Genomic DNA, 18,636 nt, shown 5'->3' on the forward strand with positions numbered 1-18,636 from the left:
GGTCTCCTGGAGGAGGAAATGGCAACCCACTCCAGTGTTTTTGCCTAGAGAATCCCATGGACAGAGGAGCCTGGTGCGCTACAGTCCATGGGGTCGCCAAAAGTCGGACACGACTGAGTGACTAATACTATGTAAGGGGGAGGTAATTAGGGAGCAATCATGGAAAGACTTGATAGCTAACCTGAGGAATTTTTCTTTAGTCTAAGAACAGAAGGATAATCCCTAAGTATGCAGAAAAGATGGGCACTGTTTCCTAAAACGTGGCATTTATAAATCATTTGGGGTGAATGAAAGGATCTAAGGATTCACTTTTATGTAAAAGTCTTCCCTGACCTAGGGATGGAACCCAGGCCTCTAGCATTGCAGGCAGATTCTTTACCATCTGAGCCACCAAGGAATCCCCAAAAAGGACATTAAGTTACACTGAAAGGCAAAAGAAAAGAAGGAAGAAAAGTTATGACCAATCTAGACAGCATATTAAAAAGCAGAGACATTGCTTTGCCAACAAAGGTCCATCTAGTCAAAGCTATGGTTTTTTCAGTAGTCAAATATGGATGTGAGAGTTGGACCATAAAGAAGGCTGAGTGCCGAAGTATTGATGCTTTTGAACTGTGGTGTTGGAGAAGACTCTTGAGAGCCCTTGGACTGCAAGGAGATCCAACCAGTCCATCTTTTTTTTTTTTTTCCAACCAGTCCATCTTAAAGGAAATCAGTCCTGAATATTCTTTGGAAGGACTGATGCTGAAACTGAAACTCCAATACTTTGGCCACCTGATGCGAAGAACTGACTCATTGGAAAAGACCCTGATGCTGGGAAAGATTGAAGGCGGGAAGAGAAGGGGATAACAGAGGATGAGATGGTTGGATCGCATCATCCACTCAATGGACATGAGTTTCAGTAAACTCCAGAAGTTGGTGATGGACAGGGAGTCTTGAAGTGCTGCAGTCCATGGGGTCACAGTCACATGACTGAGTGACTGAACTGAACTGAATGAACTGAAAGGCAAAGTGAGAGAGTCTTGTTTCAAACTAAAGAGAAAGTATGTTGGTGACTAGGATGTATTTAACATTTTTCTGACATTTGCATATCTCCCTTTTTTCAACACGGTGAAGGCTTCATTTTTAAAATCTTATCAAAAGGTAAATCACAAAAGAAAATAAAAAGGTAAATCACATCTACAGTTACATAGCATTGTTTTAGGGTGTGTGTGTGTGTGTATTTGTAGAAATTCTTCCACTTCTACCAAGCAATACTTGATTTCCCAGCAAGTAATGGTAAAAGTAAATTTTCCTTTGCAAATTTAAGTATAAGTTGAGTTCATTTAAAGAAAAAATTGGAAAAACAACTTACACACTGAACAGAGTCAGTGGTATATAGATATGACTACAATGATGGCAGTGTTGTACAAATAACTAGTGTAGGGAAAATTTTACCTGGGAGTATGAGAACCTGTAGGGTTTGGATCCTAAAATATTCAGGTTGGAAGAAGTCTTAGACATATATTCTAATCTTTTCTTGTACAAAAAAATGGAAAAAGACTCAAAATGAAATGATTTGCCTAAAGTCACAGAAAGGGTTGATGGCAGAGGAAGAAGAATTACTCAAGCTTTCCTAATTCCTGCCTCAGCCTCTTTCTCTTTCTGAACTGCAAACTAACTTCCCAAGTGAGATTGTTTCAGGACCACAGAACCTTCTAGGTAGCCCTTAAAATCCTTGCTTCTCTCTGGGCATCATTGGATTGGGCAGAAAAAAGCTAAGACTGTGATAAAGCCCATGATCAGATTCTACCAGGAACATACCCACAGTCAGAAAGGGTTCGAGTTACTTAGCTTGCTTCAGGGCTTCCCTGGTGACTCAGATGGTAAAAAATCAGCTTGCCATGCAGAAGACCGAGGTTCAACCCCTAGGTTGGGAAGATCCCCTGGAAAAAGGAATGGCAACCCACTCCAGGATTCTTGCTTAGAGAATTCTTGTTTGAAGGGAGAATGCATTAAGAGAAGCCACAAGGTATCTTAGTAACAGGAAGTTGGGAAGAGCTTATTATAGAATTTGGGTTTGTGCTGGTTTCCTCTAAGGAGGGGCTTAAGGAAGTGAGGAACATTTTTGGATTGGACAGAGTTAAGAAGCAAGGACAATTCAGTAACTAGGTATCTTTATAATTTTTATCCAGAAGAAAGAATTCAAGCCAGGTCAGAGTTGCCTTTGAAAGAAAAGCAGGACCCACTCCTGTTAGAGGAGGAGAATGTTGAGTCATATTTGTGGTTCCAAAGTGGCCTTCCTTGTCTATGTCTTGCTCCAAATACAGAGTGACCTTGTCTGATATTTGCTTATATTCTGTGAGCACTTGTTTATGTTCAGTAAGGAACATTGGGTCTAGCCAGCAGCTGAAGTTTTTTCACTTTCTGACCTGCAAGCATTAGTCCTCCCATGTGGGACCCTACCCATCTCAGTGTTTCTGACCCTAAACGGTTAAATGTGCTTCATCTAGGTAGCAAAGGTGGGAGAGAGGGTGAGGCAGGAGATAGATGGGCTTTAGGCCGGACAAACAAGCCTCCTGTTTGCATTTCCTGAGACAGGAGGTAGGTGGGCTCCAGTTTAGGCATTTATAATAAGCCTCCTGTTTGCACTTCGAAATAGAAACAGGATAAATAACCAGGCTTTGTTTCCTGTGGATATTTGAGGATAATAGCTATGGTAGGGACAGAGAGGGGCTAAACCCTGTTTAAGAAAAAGATAAAGAGGTCACATATGTCCCCTCCTGGGGGCAAGGGAGATGCTGCACATGTGCAGGAAGACTCCTTGGGGTCAAAAAGGAGGGGGCACCACTTCATAGTTCAGTTCAGTTCAGTCGCTCAGTCATGTCTGACTCTTTGCGACCCTATAGACTGCAGCACACCAGGCTTCCCTGTCGATCACCAACTCCTGGGGCTTACTCAATGCCAAAGCCCCTTCTCCCTATCCCCCAGAGACCTCTGGGCTGGAATCCATCTTGGAAAAAAGGTTGCACACGCATGTTAGTGTGGGTCCTAGGGCAGGGCAGATATGAAAAAAGAAGCCATATAATTGGCCAAAGGTAAAGAGTTGACTCATTGGAAAAGACCCTAATGCTGGGAGGGATTGGGGCAGGAGGAGAAGGGGACGACAGAGAAGGAGATGGCTGGATGGTATCACCGACTCGATGGACATGAGTTTGAGTAAACTCCGGGAGTTGGTGATAGACAGGGAGGCCTGGCATGCTGCGATTCATGGGGTCGCAAAGAGTGGGACACGACTGAGTGACTGAATTGAACTGAACTGAAACAAAGAACCAGAAGAACTGCCCTATTTGAGTGAACTTAACCACCTCCTTACTGCGCCTACTTACTAGGGAAAGACCCCGATGTTGGGAAAGATTGCTGGCAGAAGAAGACGGCAACAGAGGATGAGATGGCTGGATGGCATCACCGATGTAATGGACATGAACTTGGGCAAATTCCAGGAGATGGTGAGGGACAGGGAGGCCTGGTGTGCTGCAGTCCATGGGGTCGGGAAGAGTGGGACACGATTAGTCAACTGAACAACACCAATCACCTCTTTCCTGCTCCTCCTTACTGGGGAGCACGCCCACACCTTTCTCTCCGGGTGTGTTGCTTCTGTAACAAACAGTTTCTCTGTCTGAGCGCTCTCCTACTTGTACTGTGTTATTAATAATAAATTTTGTACTTGTTTTTACAGTTTTGCCTTCTTGAGAAATGGCATTTTTCAATGGGCACAAGGGCTAGGGAAATTTTGCTTCTAGCCTCTAGCCCCTGATGGTCTAGTGATTAGGATTCCTGCTTTTCTTCCAGGCAAAGGAGGTTCAATTCCTGGACAGGGAACTTAGATCTGGCTTCAAGCCATCTCTCATCACAGCCTCTCCAAGATCAAGGGATCTTTGAGATCATCTATTCCACTTTCCCACTTCCTGTAATCAAGGGATCTTTGAGATCATCTATTCCACTTTCCCACTTCCTGTAAGAATCCTTCAGCAACATCTCTTCTGGGGTGGGGGGCTCACTGTTATGCAAAGCAGAGGAAAAATTTCCTCCTCCCCTTTGAGGTTCTGTGATGGGTGAGGCTGGTGAAGCCTGTGGAGCCTTACATTTTAAATTTGTAGAGAAGTGATTAGACAAAGGATAAGGGTTTATGGCTTTTAAAAAGTGGCAGCCTGTGGGAAAGTAAATATATGGGTGAAACTAACGGAAGATAAGGATTGTTTCAGTCAGTTTGTTTTGCTTGTTCCTCTCACTGATAAGAGTCTATCTAGAGTTGTCTCTCCTGTGATTAACTTTTGCTCTTCCTGGTAGAGAGGAGATTAGGAACACCTCCACCAAGGGAAATTCTTAAAAATTAATTTATTTTAATTAGAAAGACGGTAACAATGATCCTACATACAGGGCAGCAAAAGAGACACAGATGTAAAGAACAAAGGGAAATTTACAGGGGGACGGCAGAGAGCTTTTCTGCATCTGCTTCTCAGTTGTCTTCAGCTGGAAATAACCCTTATGCCAAAAAAGTGGCATATTTGGGGGTGGAATGATCTCATCACTTATATTCCTATATATTGTTTGAAAAGGTAACCCATGTATTTGATTTTTTAAAATACCGCATAAAAGAAAGTCGACTGAAGAAAAACAAGCACAACCTAAAAGCTGAGAGTTGTTTTATTTGGCGGACATTCATGGAACTTCAAGCCCAAGCCCAGGACGCAGCATCTCAGATAAATGCTGAGAAAACTGTTGAAAAGAAGAGAAGAAGCCAGGATATATAGAGGTTTTGCGACAACCGCTAGGTAGTCAGAACAAAAGGTTACTGTTGTTCAAAGAAAACTAGATATCTCAAGTTAAGGAATTTAGCGCTTTCCTATGTATGGGAAGATGTAAGAGTCTAGGCTCACTGAAATCATTCCTTTGATAAGCACTTTGGCTATCTGTATTTATCCTGTGTTTTCTCATCCTGAGATTCCTCAAGATGACTGCTAGATGGCTGGCAGTCTGTTTCCTTCCTGAGTTCCCTCAGGGCTCACTGCCTGAGGAGGCTGTAATCTAGTGGCTGGATCCTTTGTTTACTGACCTGACAGGCAATATTTTATTTCACGAGAACATACAGTGAAAATGTATGAGCTTACTTCCTCCATCTCCCAAATCTGTTTCCAGAGTTGATGTATGCCCATGCCAGCACTATATGTATTATCTACCGCTCCCTTTTTTACCTATAGTTGCAGTCCAACCACATGGTGTTGCAACATCGCTTATTTCACATAACTTATTCATTCATTTAAGAAATAGTTACCAAGCTCTTACTATGTGCTAGGCACTGTTCCCAGTAATGAGAGGAGAACAGGGAGCAAACAAAATGCTTGCTCTTAGAAGAGTTTATGCTGCTGTCGACTAAAAAATATGCACAATATGAGAGTGGCAAGTTTAGTTTTACTGGGGGCAAAGCAAGGATTGCAGCCTGGGAAACAGTGCCTCAGATAGCTCTGAGAGACCCCTCTGAGGATTTTGTGATATGTGATTTTGGCAAAGGGGGAAGTACATGCAATCAAGCACATCTTTTTTTGTAGGAATTTTCTGCTGCTCTCAAAGTTTGTGCTAGTCACGAGAAGCAATAGCCACCACGAAGGATCTTAGTGCTTCTCTAGATTGAGGAAATGTAAGAATTGGGCTCATAAAATCAGCTCCCGAGAATATCTAACTATCTGAAGACCTGTCCTGCCAGTTTCCCAAAGCACAAGGTCCCTCATTTCTGCTCTCCACCCTGAACTCCTTCGGGGGTGTTGGAGGTCAGCAGCTGCAGTGCCACATGATTTAGTCCTCGTAGAGGTTGATGGCAAGCACCCACAGCAAGTGCCAATCCGTGGTTGACACTTCCCAGGTGGTCCTAGCGGTAAGGAACCCACCTGCTAACGCAGGTTAGACGTAAGAGACGTGGGTTCGATCCCTAGGTCAGGAAGATCCCTTGGAGGAGAACATGGCAACCCACTCCAGTATTCTTGCCTGGAGTGTCCCATGGACAGAGGAGCCTGGCAAGCTACAGTCCATGAGGTCGCACAGAGTCGGGTACAACTGAAGCAACTTGGCACGCACGCACCGCATGCATTGTACTGAAATGTTAGAGCAGGTTAGGAGCTAGGTTTGAGCAGAAGAATAGGGGCGAGAGGCCAAGAGGCAGGATAATGTGGCCGAAATCTTGGCTCCCTGTCCACTGATGCCAAATAGAAATACGAGATAGAATTGGAGAAAATAGAAAAGAGTAGCTTTATTATTTTTGCCAGGCAAAAGGAATACGCACTAGGCTAGTACCTCAAGAACTGTGCCCTGTTCTCTTGGGAATAGGGAAAGGTTTTATACCCTCATGAAGGTCTTGTTTTTTTTTTTTTTTTCTCTTTTGTGAAGTTTCAAAACAGCTACAGCTGGCACCAGGCAACTCAGCAACCAGGTTTAGTGTCCCTGAAGTCGTCGGCCCCTGACCTTTTTGAAATACAGAATGATACAACAGAGTGTAGGGGGAGAAGGATGCCAGGTGCAGAGTACAATTCATAAGAAGTCAGAGAGTAATTAGCTTTGTGAAGGACAAGCCTAGCTACAAGTGTTTGTGAGTAGTAACAGCTAAAGAATAATCAAGAGGGTTTAACTCTTCCGAGCCTCTTTGGCGTGTATGTGCCAAAGGCCTTTCACTCATTTCTGTTTTTGCTGTAAACAGCAAAAGTCCAATGACAGACAAAGAAAGGCAGGAACCTCCAGACTGACAGGAAACCACACCTTTTGGGTGATAAGTATCCTGCCAGCAGACAAAGAAAGGCGAGGAAAGGCGGGAATCTCCTGCATAAGCATGTAACCTGTTGCTCATTATGCTCTCATTACAATAAAATTAGCTTCATTAAGTAAGCAGATAAGTTCCCATCATGCACCAACGCCATGACCCCTATGATCCAAGCTGAATAAGGACAAAAACCCCTCCTCTGCTTGGTAAGATGGAGCTGGGATGAAAATCAGGGACTATGACCTCCAAACTCCCCCTTCCCCAGTGAATATTCCACCCCTTCATTTGTATGCCAGAGAAATCCAGGGCGGCAGCTGCTCACCTGTCTCCCCGCCCTCCCTCTGAGGGCATTGTGGTTCAGTCCCTAAGTCACGTCTGCCTCTTTGAGACCCCAAGGACTGCAGCATGCCAGGCTTCCCTGTCCGTCACTATCTCCCGGAGCGTGCTCAAACTCATGTCCATCGAGTCAGTGATGCCATCCAACCACATCATCCTCTGTCATCCCCTTCTCCTCCTGACTTCTATCTTCCCCAGCATCAGGGTCTTTTCCAATGAGTTGGCTTTTCGCTTCAGGTGGCCAAAGTATTGGAGGGCGTATTCTTGCTTAAATAAATTCTCACTTTACTTTCTTAGCCTCCTTGCTTATCTCTGAATTCTTTCAAGATGAGGCAAGAACCTTAAATTCACTGGGAACAAAAAGAAACAGGCAACAAATAACTGTATAAAATGACATCAGATACTGACAAGAGCTGTGAAGAAAAAATAAGCCAGGAGAAGACAAGACAGAGTTGGTGGGCCTTTTTTAAAGAAAGTAGTCCGGACAAATCTTTTTGAAGACCTGACATTTGAGCAGATATTTGAAGGAAGTGCGGAAGTCATGGGAATATCTGGAGGAAAAGTGGTTCCAATGTGGAACAGCAGGAGGGAAATCCCTGAGCTAGAAGTATGCATGCACGCCCACTCGCTCAGTTGTGTCTGACTCTCTGCAACCCCATGGACTGTAGCCTGCCAGGTTCTTCTGTCCTTGGGATTTTCCAGGCAAGGGTCCTTTCGTCCTCCAGGGGATCTTCCCAACCTAGGGATTGAACTTGCGTCTGCTGCATTGGCAGGCAGATTCTTTACCACTGAACCACTTGGGATTCCCATGATAGAAGTTTGCTAACTTAAAAACCACAAAGCCAGGGAGACTGGAGCATGGGCAAGAGGGAACATGATGAGAGATAGTATTGGACAGGTATGCGTGGAGATAGTTCACCGGGGGGTGTCTGTCGTTGACCATGGTAACTCTAGATTTTATTCAGTACAAAGTTTTTGAGCAGGGGAAGGATGTGACCATGTTTACATTTTGAAGGGATCATTTTGGTTTTGGGGTAGAGAGGAGACTGAGACAGGGCTGGAGGTTAGAGCAGAAGCAAAGACAGGACTAGTTAGGGGACTATTGCTGTGTGAAATGAAAAATGTTGCCTGCCATGTGTCGACTGAAAAGAAATGCACGTAAGAGCAAAATGAGGACTATAGCCTGGGAGACAGCATTTCAGACAGCTCCGAGAAGCTGCTCCAAAGAAGTAGGCGGGGGGCTGGCAGGGGGGGAGTTCAATATATATGTGATTTTGATGATGCGGGAGTACATAAAATCAAGCACACATTTTTGCTGAAGGTTGCTGCTGCTAGTCTCATGAAGACTACTATTAGTCATGAGAAGCTGACATCACCATCAAAGATTTTAGTGCTTTTCTTGATATGATGAAATGCAAGACTGGGGCTCATTAAAACCATCTTTTGTAACTATTTAACTATCTGGAGACCTGTTTTGCCAGTTTTCCTGAGAGCACAGAGTACCTCATTTCTGATCTCCATCCCTGACTTCTTTCAGGAGGTGCTGAAGGTCAGCAACTGCAGCGGCTCTTAACTGCCACAAAGGTAGACAGCAAGTACCAATGGTTAAGTGCCAACTTCTAAGTCACACATGTCAGAAAACAAAGGATGTTGCAGCCATTAAGCCATTACCACCACCTAGGACAGTGAGCCCTGAAGGAACTCAGGATGGAGACAAAACCCTTGGCCACTGCAGTCACTCCAGCTGTGCGCCTGAGGGAATTGAGGACGGAGAAAATCTGGATACAGGCCCTAGGTAGTTAAGGTACATATCAAAGGAATGATTTCAGCGTGCCCGACTCTTACACAGAAAAACCCATACGTAGAAAAGCGCTACATTCTTAAACTTGAGATGTCTGGTTTTCTTTAATAGTAATCTGTGTTGCAAAAACTCCAACATATCCCAGATCCTCCCTCATCTTTTCGAGCAGTTTCTCAAAGTTATCTGAGAGGGTGTGTCCTGGACTTAAATCCTCAATTTTGTCTGCAAAAATCTCAACTTTTAGGTTGTGCTTTTTTTTTTTTCCCAGTTGATGGCTGTATGCACAGCTTGAAAACCAGTCTATAACTAAAGTGTATCTACGTCTGTCTCAGTCCTCATTAGTTCTTTCTATGATAATGCATTTTATGGATGTACTATAAAGTACTTAATTCGTTAGTCCTGGATGTTTAGCTTCTTCTCAGCCCTTCTACTGTTATAAACAATGAACCAATGAATATCCTTTATGTTCATGTCCCAAGATTATCTGCAGGATTATTCCACGAAGTATAACTGCTGATCACAGGTTACAGTATGTTATTTCTCACACTGAAATTAAATCTGGTGAACTCATTCTCACCATGAACCCAAAGAAACAAGGGGTTTTGTTTGGTTGGTTGGTTTTGTCAGGCAAGTGTATGCTCCTCAGTTCTTTGCCTCATCACAACAAAAATTTGGAGTGACAGACCTTAAAGACCCCCTCGGCGGGTCACAGCTCTCCAGTCTTGGACAGACCGTGTTATAGCTCTTAAATAAATCAGTGTTACAGCTCTATTTTATTTAGATAAAAGCAGGAAAATCCATCTTCAAGGCTTGAGGGCACGTCGATCCAAAGACGTGAAGAGAAGAGCGCCCCATCGCGGGGGGGGAGAGAGAGAGAGAGAGAGGCAAGAGGGCTTTGGCTCCTCTTTTTATATGTTTCTCTGTCCCTGGGCCTGTCCTATGTAACTTGGGCCAGCCAGGAGTGTTGTTTGTTTTACCTGAGGTTCTCACTCCGGTACTGGGACCTTTGTTCTATTTTCGTGGGCTTTTCCCTTCCAGGTCTTTTAGTCACCGCCATTCTGGACTCCTTTTCCCTATTCTAACTACCTAACAGTTTGGTTTTGGTTTCAGTTAAAAAAAAAAAAAAATCTTTGGGGAATTGGCTGGCCGTCCAGTGGTTAGGATTCGGAGTTTTCACTACCCACGGGTGGTGGGCATGACAAAAAAAAGAAAAGAAAAGAATTCTTTGTCATACCACTGCTTCGGAAATTAAAGAGAGGCATGCGCCACCCCTCCCACATCAGTTTTCTTCTTTAAATATTCCCAGTCTAGCAGGATTCCGCCTGCGGCTCCGTCATCTCTCCCAGAATAGTCTCCATCTCAGGTGCCAGAAAGAGAAACTGAGGCACAGGCAGGATCCGAAGCACAAGTCCTCCCCCCAGTCTGGCTGTCCCCCTTTCCCCCTTAACATTTCCTTCCCTCTCCCCTCCCTCCGGGCCAACTTTCAGGCTGCCAACCCCAACCCCGGTCCCTCGCGGCTCAGAAGCGGGACTTCCACCCGCGGCCCCTCCTCGGCGCGCTCGGGGGCTGCGGAAGGGGCCGCGACGCCTCCTGGTCCCCTCCGAGCCGCCGTAGCGCGAGCCTCGGGAGTTCGGCAGCTCCAGTCGCCAAGGCAACGGGCTCCGCTGAGCTCGGCGGGCGCCTGGCAGCCCTCGGGAGGCGCTGCGGGCCAGCGGCCCGGGCTCGGCTGGCGGCGGGACGGCAGGTGAGCAGGGGCCGGGCGGGCAATCGCGGCCCAACGCCCGACTCCCGGCGTCGATTCTTCGCAGCGGGCGAGGGGCTGGGCCGCTGGGGTTTCCGGAAAGGAGACAGGGCCTGACCTTTATCCGCGGCTCCCCCCTCCTCCATCCTTGGCGCCGGGGAGGAGCCCCTGGAGCAGTTTAATTCCGTCGGGCGCGGGCGGGGAGTCGCTTTGCGTTGCTCATTATGTTGGGGGTGAGGGGGGCAATTGGCCTGATTCAAAAGTTTTTTTAAAAGCACCTCTTATTTTGGGGTCGACAAAGAACTCCGAACTGCCGAAAACGAGCATCTGTGCGACTCTTCTGGGGCCAGAGAGGATTAACTTCTTTGTACATCAGTTTTCCCATCTGCAGAATGGGGACAATCACAGCACCTGTTTTAGAAGGTTCAGTTCAGTTCAGTTTAGAAGGTTATTACAAAGTAAATAATATATTTCAGATCTTTGCAGCTAAACCCTCAATCTTTGGGAGCTTTTATCATTACTAGTACTACTAAAGAAGGTCCATTATCGAGCATGTGTTGTGTTCCAGGGTCTGGGCTGATCGCCAGGGGTAAAAATAAGTGAATGAGACATCTTGTCCTCAGGGAACTCCACAGTGTTAAGGTATAAATAGGAGCTCATTGTGGTTCCAGCTATGATTTTGGACATTCAGGGGACTGTGAATACACAGAGAAGGCATTTAACCCAAATTTCTGGAGATGAGGTTGGGGAGGATGGTCAAAGAGAGATTCCAAAAGAAGATGCTTTTCAAAATGAGACATGACAGCTACCTTTGTATTGGCCGGAAGATGAAGCTGGTGGAGCGCGTAGTGTTCTGGGCAGAGAGAACCGACCAGTGTAAGGTCCTGGTGAGAAAATGCAGGCTTCTTGGACATCTGTTAGCATTTCATAGCCTGGTTAGAGACAGATTCCGGGAAGTGGAAGTGGTCTAGCTAGGTGTGTCTGAGAGAGAAGCAGGTGCCCTTCTGAAAGACTTTCTTGTGTCTCCCTGTAAGTTTGGACTTTGTTGTGAGGGTTGATGGGGAACACCAAAGGATTTAAATCAGAGCAGTGAGTGTGTGTGGGGGTGGGTGTGTGTGTGTGATCAGAGGTGTGGTTTCCAAAGATCAGGGGTTTTTGTTCCCTCTTGGTCTCGTCACTCCTCCAGTCTGTTTTTCACGTTGCAGCTATTCATTTAAGGTGATTTAAAAAAATGTATTTATTGAACATCTGTTATGTGCCAGGCCCTGTGTAAGGAATCAGGTTCCTACCCTCATGGCATGTATTCTAGACATGTTCAAAGGTACATCCACGGTGACAGAAGTAGTCCAGTACAACTAGAACTGAATCAATACCGGAAGAGACCCATCCAGAGAGTGTATTTTTTTGTTTGTTTGTTTTTAAGGCCCAGATCATTCAGGGTCACTATGTTGTACACTCCTGGCAGAACCATTCACTTAGAACTATGCCAGGAAGAAATGGCCAGAGAAGTGGGAGGAAAACTAGGAGAGTGTCGTAAGGAAAGCCCAAAGAAGAGATCCACTCTGTTGGATGCTGTTGAGATTTCAACTAAAATAAGTTACATGTTAAAATGCGCCTTTTGCTTAAGTAAATATAGAGGTCACCGAGAAACCCAATTGAGCAGATTTGGTGAAATGATGGGGGCGGAATCTATAATATCGGCATCTTCCAAAGGTTCAGTGTAATATGTCAGTGGAATGAGGAGCGAGTGGGATGTGAGAAAGTAACGTGTAGGCAGCTCCAAGAAGTTTGGCTGTGAAGAGAGGCGAGGAGAAGGCTGGAGAGCAGTTGGGGAATCAGGTGAAGTCTTTTTAAGCAGCAGACAGACTAGGAGCAGATGTCAATGCTGATGGTAGAGCCAGTAAGGTAGGGAGAGACTGAGAAAATACAGGAGATTTTCTCAGGGGAAAATAAATGGCACAAACAACTTGCCAAAAATGTGAGCATGGATACGATCCACAGCACAGATCCTTTACAGAGTCTGATGACGTGTTTCTTGTTTTTTTTTTTTTTCCTGGACATATGGTAAGCAAGGTAATTGCTGAAAAGGAATGCGCCCGTGTAATGCCAGCAGAAAAATAAAAGATGTAAATGTGGAAAGTTCTATATTCCTTCTCATCAGATGGGAGACATTTATTGAACTAGCATTGTGTTAAGCCCTCTCCAGGTACACTAGTCTCCGTTGAAAGCATGCTGTTTACATCAACCCTGGGAGAGAGAGAGCCTCTAGTGTAATTCCCAGCTTATGGATGCGGACATTGGGGTATAATGCTTAGCCCAGGTCACATAGGATTTGAATCCAGTCCTGAGCCCAGAGCTTTTGCTCCTAATCACTCCTTAAATGATATGATTGTCTACCTATGAGATGATTATCTGCTGAAAAAAATCCAAGAGAATTGAGTTAAAAATAAGCAAGCTACAAGGGAGACAAAAAACAATAGCTTTATACCAGCAGTAGGAGTAAGAAAATGGAATTGTAGGTGAAATGGCAGTAGCAACATGAAAAATAAATACTTAAGAATAAACCTTAAAATAAATGTACCCAGGCTAGTCAAATAGGATTAGAGTTGGCTGGAGGTTGGGGAGTATAGGTCAGGAAGTGTGTTTGTATGCAGAGGAAGCAATTTTTTCTTTGGGAAAATCAGGGTATTGATACCAGGAACAAAGCATGTAAAAATACCAGATGTCTATTATGAAACATCATGAGAAAATATGCAAAGATGTCGACTGTGATGTTTTTATAATATTGAAAAACTAATAACAGACTGGCTACATTATGATGCAGTCATGTAATGGGTGCAATCAGCCATTAAAAAAGAGGAATATATATATAGCCATATATATATATGAGAAAGGTGTTTATGTCACATGGTTAGGTGTGAAAACAGATTTCACTTGATTGGTTTTGGAGTTTTTTAAGTGTATACTTGTATATTGATAGGAAAGATGTCTAGAAAGATGAGTTCTTTATTTTTAAAAAATATTTATTTTTTTATTTAGCTGTGCTGGTCTTAGCTGGGGTCCACGGGTTCTTCAGTCTTCACTGTGGCGTGAGTGATCTTTTTAGTTGTGACTCGTGGACTCTGTTTCCCTGACCAGGGATTGAACCCAACCTCCCTGCGTTGGTAGCATGGTGTCTTAGTGTAGTGACTTACCACCAGCGAAGTCCCAAGATGAGTTCTTTAAAACAGTTTTTTATTTTTTATTGTGGGAAGCAATCCATACATTTATCATAACCATATTTAAGTGTACAGTTTAGTAGTGTTAAGGATAGTTACATCCTTATGCAATCAACCTCCAGAATTTTTTCATCTTGCAAATCTGAAACTTTATGCCCATTAAGACAATCCCATGTTTACCCCTCTCCCTAGTCTCTGGCAACCACCATCCTCGTTTCTGTTTCTATGATTTGGTTACTCTGAATACTTCATATAAGTGAAATCACTCAATTTTTATCTCTATGTGCTTTTTTTCCCCCCATTTAGCATAATGTCCTAAGGGTTTCCCTGATGGCTCAGCGGTAAAGAATCCGCCTGCCAGTGCAGGAGACATGAGTTCCATCCCTGGGTTGGGAAGATCCCCTGGAGAAGGAAATGGCAACCCACTCCAGTATTCTTGCCTGGCAAATCCCATGGACAGAGGAGCCTGGCAGACTATAGTCCATGGAGTCACGAAAGACTCAGACACTACTTAGCTACTAAACAACAACACAGCAACTTAATGTGCTAAAGGTGCGTCATTGTTGTGGTATGTCAGCATTTCCTTCCTTTTTTGAGGCTGAATGATATTCCACTATATGGATATATACATTTTGTATATACATTGTATGTATGAACACGTTTTGTTTATTCATTCCATAGATGGACATTTGCGTTGCTTTCCCATTTTGGCTATTTTGAGTAATGCTGCTACAGATGATGAATGTGCCAGAAAGATAAGTTCTTTGTGTCCTGAGACCCATGGGGAGCCTTTTATTCCTTTCCTTATTGCCTTATTTTTCTTTTTTATGAGCATGAATGGCTTTCATAATCAGAAAAAAACAATAAGGATATATCCTATTTGGGGAGATGGGGGAATAAAGGTTAAAAAAAAAAAGAGAGAGAGAGAAAAAAGAGTCAGACCTAGGGCAGTGGCTGCAGGAATGGAATGGAGTGGGCTGATTTGAGAGACCTTTAGGAGAATCGACAGGACTTGACAACCAAGAGGTAAAGGGGAAAGGAGTGAAGGACAGAACCCTGGGGGCCTGTGGGGAGAGAGGGCTTAGACTTGGGGAAGTGAAGTAAAATGAAAGTCACTCAGTCCTGCCAGACTCTTGCGACCCCATGGACTGGAGCCTGCCAGGCTCCTCTGTCCATGGGATTTAGACTTGGGGAAAAGAGAGGGAATAAGGCTGGAGAGTCACCTGAGCCTTTTTGTTCAGTGGTTTAGACTCTTTCCTGATAGTAGAGGGAAACCGTTGAAATGAAGGGAAATGACTTAATCACATTCGAGTTATAGAAAGATCACCGTGGCCAATCCATTCTGTGAGCTGAAGCCAGAGTGCAAAATTTCCCTTTGTGTTACTTAGACTTGAACCTTTGTTCATTTCCCGTTATTTGAGACAAAGCATTGGTGTTAAAAGATGCATATCTACTCTTCTAAAAGCACCTGAAATATTTTAAACAAAGTCCTATTTAGGTTACATTGATTCTTAATTGCATTCAGTTTTATTTTAACAACACAGTCTCCTGTTACTTGACTTTCTACCTTTAGCAGGGGAAATATAACTGGGAAAGCAAACAAGAAATATAAACAACTCAAGTTATAGACCTTCAGTTAATTGCAAATATCTTTATCCTTTAGGGAGAAGAGGGTCAATGAGGTAAACAGTGTCTTACCAAATGCTTACTACAAAGCAAAAATTGTTAAGAGTCCAAATGGGCTCAGCTCATTACCTACTTCTCTTCCCACAAACCTGTAATGTCTCTGCTCCCAGAGCCTCCCAGAGAGGGAACTAACTGTTGTGCTGACATCTAATAAGCATTTTGCAGTTTTTAAGAGCTTCATATCCAAAAGATGTGAACCCACGATCTCATTTCACTCCTTCCAATAATCCTTAGATAGGGATTATCATTCCTATTTTCAGATGAGGAAATTGAATTTCAGAGGATTTAAGAAACCTCCTAGCTCCTACATCTAATAAATTCTGCACTTTGAATCTAGGTTTTCTTATTTTCTTTTTATATTATAGCCTCTTCTTATGTACAGTTTTAAACATACACAAAAGTAAAAAAGATGGTATAATACATACCTTATACTCATACCCCAGCTTCAACAATTACCCACATATGGTCAGTTTTATTCTATCTATACACTCCACTCCCTCTCCACCATAGGTTATATTAAAGTAAATCCTAAGACATCATATCATTTCATCTATAAAGATTTTAATATGCATATGGGAGATAAGGATTTTTTCTTTCCCCTTTCCCCCCTATAACCACAATACTATGATCACACCTAAGATAATGAACAGTAGTGATTCCTCAACATTACCTTGTATCCGTTTGATACTCAGTTTCTCATAGATGTCTTTGCACACTTGGTTTGTGTGAATTGGGATCTGAACAAGGATCACATCTGGGTGATAGTCGCTTAAGTCTTTGAATCTATAGCAATTTTGCCTCTTCTTTTTTCCCCTTACCTTTCATTTGTGGAAAACTCAGGTCATTTGTCCTGTCCAGCTACTCTGGATTTGCCTGGTTATATCCCTCTAATGTCCTCCTCCATTCCCTTTATTATTTTTGGCCGTTGCTCTTTATGGGTGGTGCTGTGTATCATGTCAGCAGGCAGTAAAGGCTGATTCTCACCTGGTAAGATTGATCATGGGTTCAGGAGTTTGTTAGCATGATCCCTTCATTTTAAGTTTCTCATCAGCCTTTCACAGAATGGTTTTAGCAGCTGTTGATGATTGTTGCCTCAATCTATTTACTATTTCATGGCGTGTGTGCGTGCTCAGTCATGAAGTCATGTTTGACTCTTTGTGACCCCATGGACTGTAGCCCACCAGGCTTCTCTGTCCGTGGGATCCTCCAGGCAAGAATACTGGAGTGGGTTGCCATGCCCTCCTCCAGGGGATCTTCCCGACCCAGGAATCGAACCTACATCTCCCGCACTGGCAGGCGGATTCTTTACCACTGTGCCACCTGGGAAGCCCTGATCCTGAATCATGTTCTCAGTATGTGCTCAGAAAACAGAGCCCATATTTTCAGTTCAATAGTGGTTACTCACACCATTGTTTTCCTGGGTTGGTTTTATGTGTTGGCAAAACCACACTGTGAGGGGCTGCTTGTATCAGTGCTTTTCAAACTGTACCTGCAGTTGGTTGGGGATTAGTAGGTAGAGGAACTGTTTGGGTGAGGAGTTCCAGCATAACGGGAGTTAATCTGCTTTTTTCCCATTCCCAGTTCCATAAGCCTGCCTGCTGTTTGCCTCTACCTACCACCAAAAGAAAGCTTGAAAAAGAAGTGCTGGTGATTTAATTTGCAACACAGATTAGTCGCTCAGTTGTGTCCGACTCTTTGGGACCCCATGGACTGTAGCCCCCCAGGCTCCTCTGTCCAGTGGAATTTTTCAGGCATGAGTACTGGAGTAGGTTGCCATTTCCTTCTCCAAGGGATCTTCCCGACCCAGGGATTGAACCTGGGTCTCCCAAATTGCAGGCAGACGCTTTACCACCTGAGCCACCATGGAAGCCCCATGCAATTATATTGTCTTGTGTGCATAGGGTTTAACATGCAGTGTTTCTTGATGAGCTCTGCTTGTTGTATGTGGCACATATGGCCGTCTTTTCCAAACCAAACCATTGGGACTTTTATGGTCTGCTGAGTATAGTGTACTTAGAGGGTCAAGAGAACAGATTATTTTAAAACAACGCAGTCTCAGGAAAATCATAGATGTGTTTTGTGTATCCAGAGGAAGCAATATGAAGGCATGGTTAGGAAGCATTGGGGTCCTTTGGACATGGGTTCAAGTCTTGGCCCTTTCTTCTACAAGTTACTTACTCTTTCTTTCCTTTTTTTTTTTTTAATGTTTTAATTTCCTTGATAACTTGTAGAAAAGCCCTTATTGTGATTAGCATTTGAATAAGAGGATCATCTTTTTTTATTTTTAGTTTTTTTGTTGAGTGAAAGTTTCTTTAAATTCTATCATGCTTTACAGTTTTCAGAAGCCTCACAAATATGATTTCATATAATCCCATAATAACCCTTTTTCTCCCACCCTATAGTGCTCCTCCCACTTCTCTTGCCCCACTAGTAACCACTAGTTTTTTCTGTGAGTCTTCTTCTTTCTTAAAAGAAAATTTAACCTTTCTTTCTAAGCTTCAGCATTTCCTCATTGTAAAATGGATATAATGAAAGTTCCTCATCTCTTGTGAGGATTGCATGAAAATAAAAGGCTCAGCACAAGGTCTGGCAGGTAGGTAGTAAGCACTTGACATTACCTGCTAACTGTTAGGGTTGTTATAATGCCTTTGAGACATGTACACTTACTCAGTGACCTTTTTTTATATATAAATTTATTTATTTATTTTTGGCTGTGCTGGGTCCTCCTTGCTTCGTGGGCTTTCTCCAGTTGCTGTGGGCAAGGGCTACTCTCTGGATGTGGTACACGGGCATCTCGTTGCAGTGGCTTCTCTTGTTCTGGAGCCGAGGTTCAAGGATGCGTAGGCTTCAGTAGTTGCAGCTCATGGGGTTTAGCTGCTCTGAGGCATGTGGAATCTTCCTGGACCAGGAATCAAACCCATGTTCCCTGCATTGGCAGGGGAATTCTTAACCACCGGGCCACCAGAGAAGTCCTTTCTTGGCAGAAGCCTGTAGAAGACCAGAAGAAGAAAAAGTTCTGCTAAATAACTCAGTATTTGGTACCTTCCTGTGTGTGTAGTAACTTCTTTAT

At 43.8% G+C, this 18,636-nt stretch overlaps 1 protein-coding gene across 1 annotated transcript in view; it reads left to right on the top strand.

Annotated features, from left to right (window-relative positions):
* The first annotated feature begins 10,459 nt into the window (after positions 1–10,459).
* The window catches only part of PKIG (cAMP-dependent protein kinase inhibitor gamma), a 77,225-nt gene continuing 69,048 nt past the window's right edge, over positions 10,460–18,636 (top strand). Inside the window, exon 1 of the mRNA XM_065922058.1 lies at positions 10,460–10,665. The gene's annotated coding sequence lies outside the window, so the exon portion shown is untranslated. The remainder of the gene's footprint in view (positions 10,666–18,636) is intronic.

This window comes from Muntiacus reevesi, chromosome 2 (assembly GCF_963930625.1).
Source record: "Muntiacus reevesi chromosome 2, mMunRee1.1, whole genome shotgun sequence".
In the NCBI taxonomy this organism is placed as follows: domain Eukaryota; kingdom Metazoa; phylum Chordata; class Mammalia; order Artiodactyla; family Cervidae; genus Muntiacus; species Muntiacus reevesi.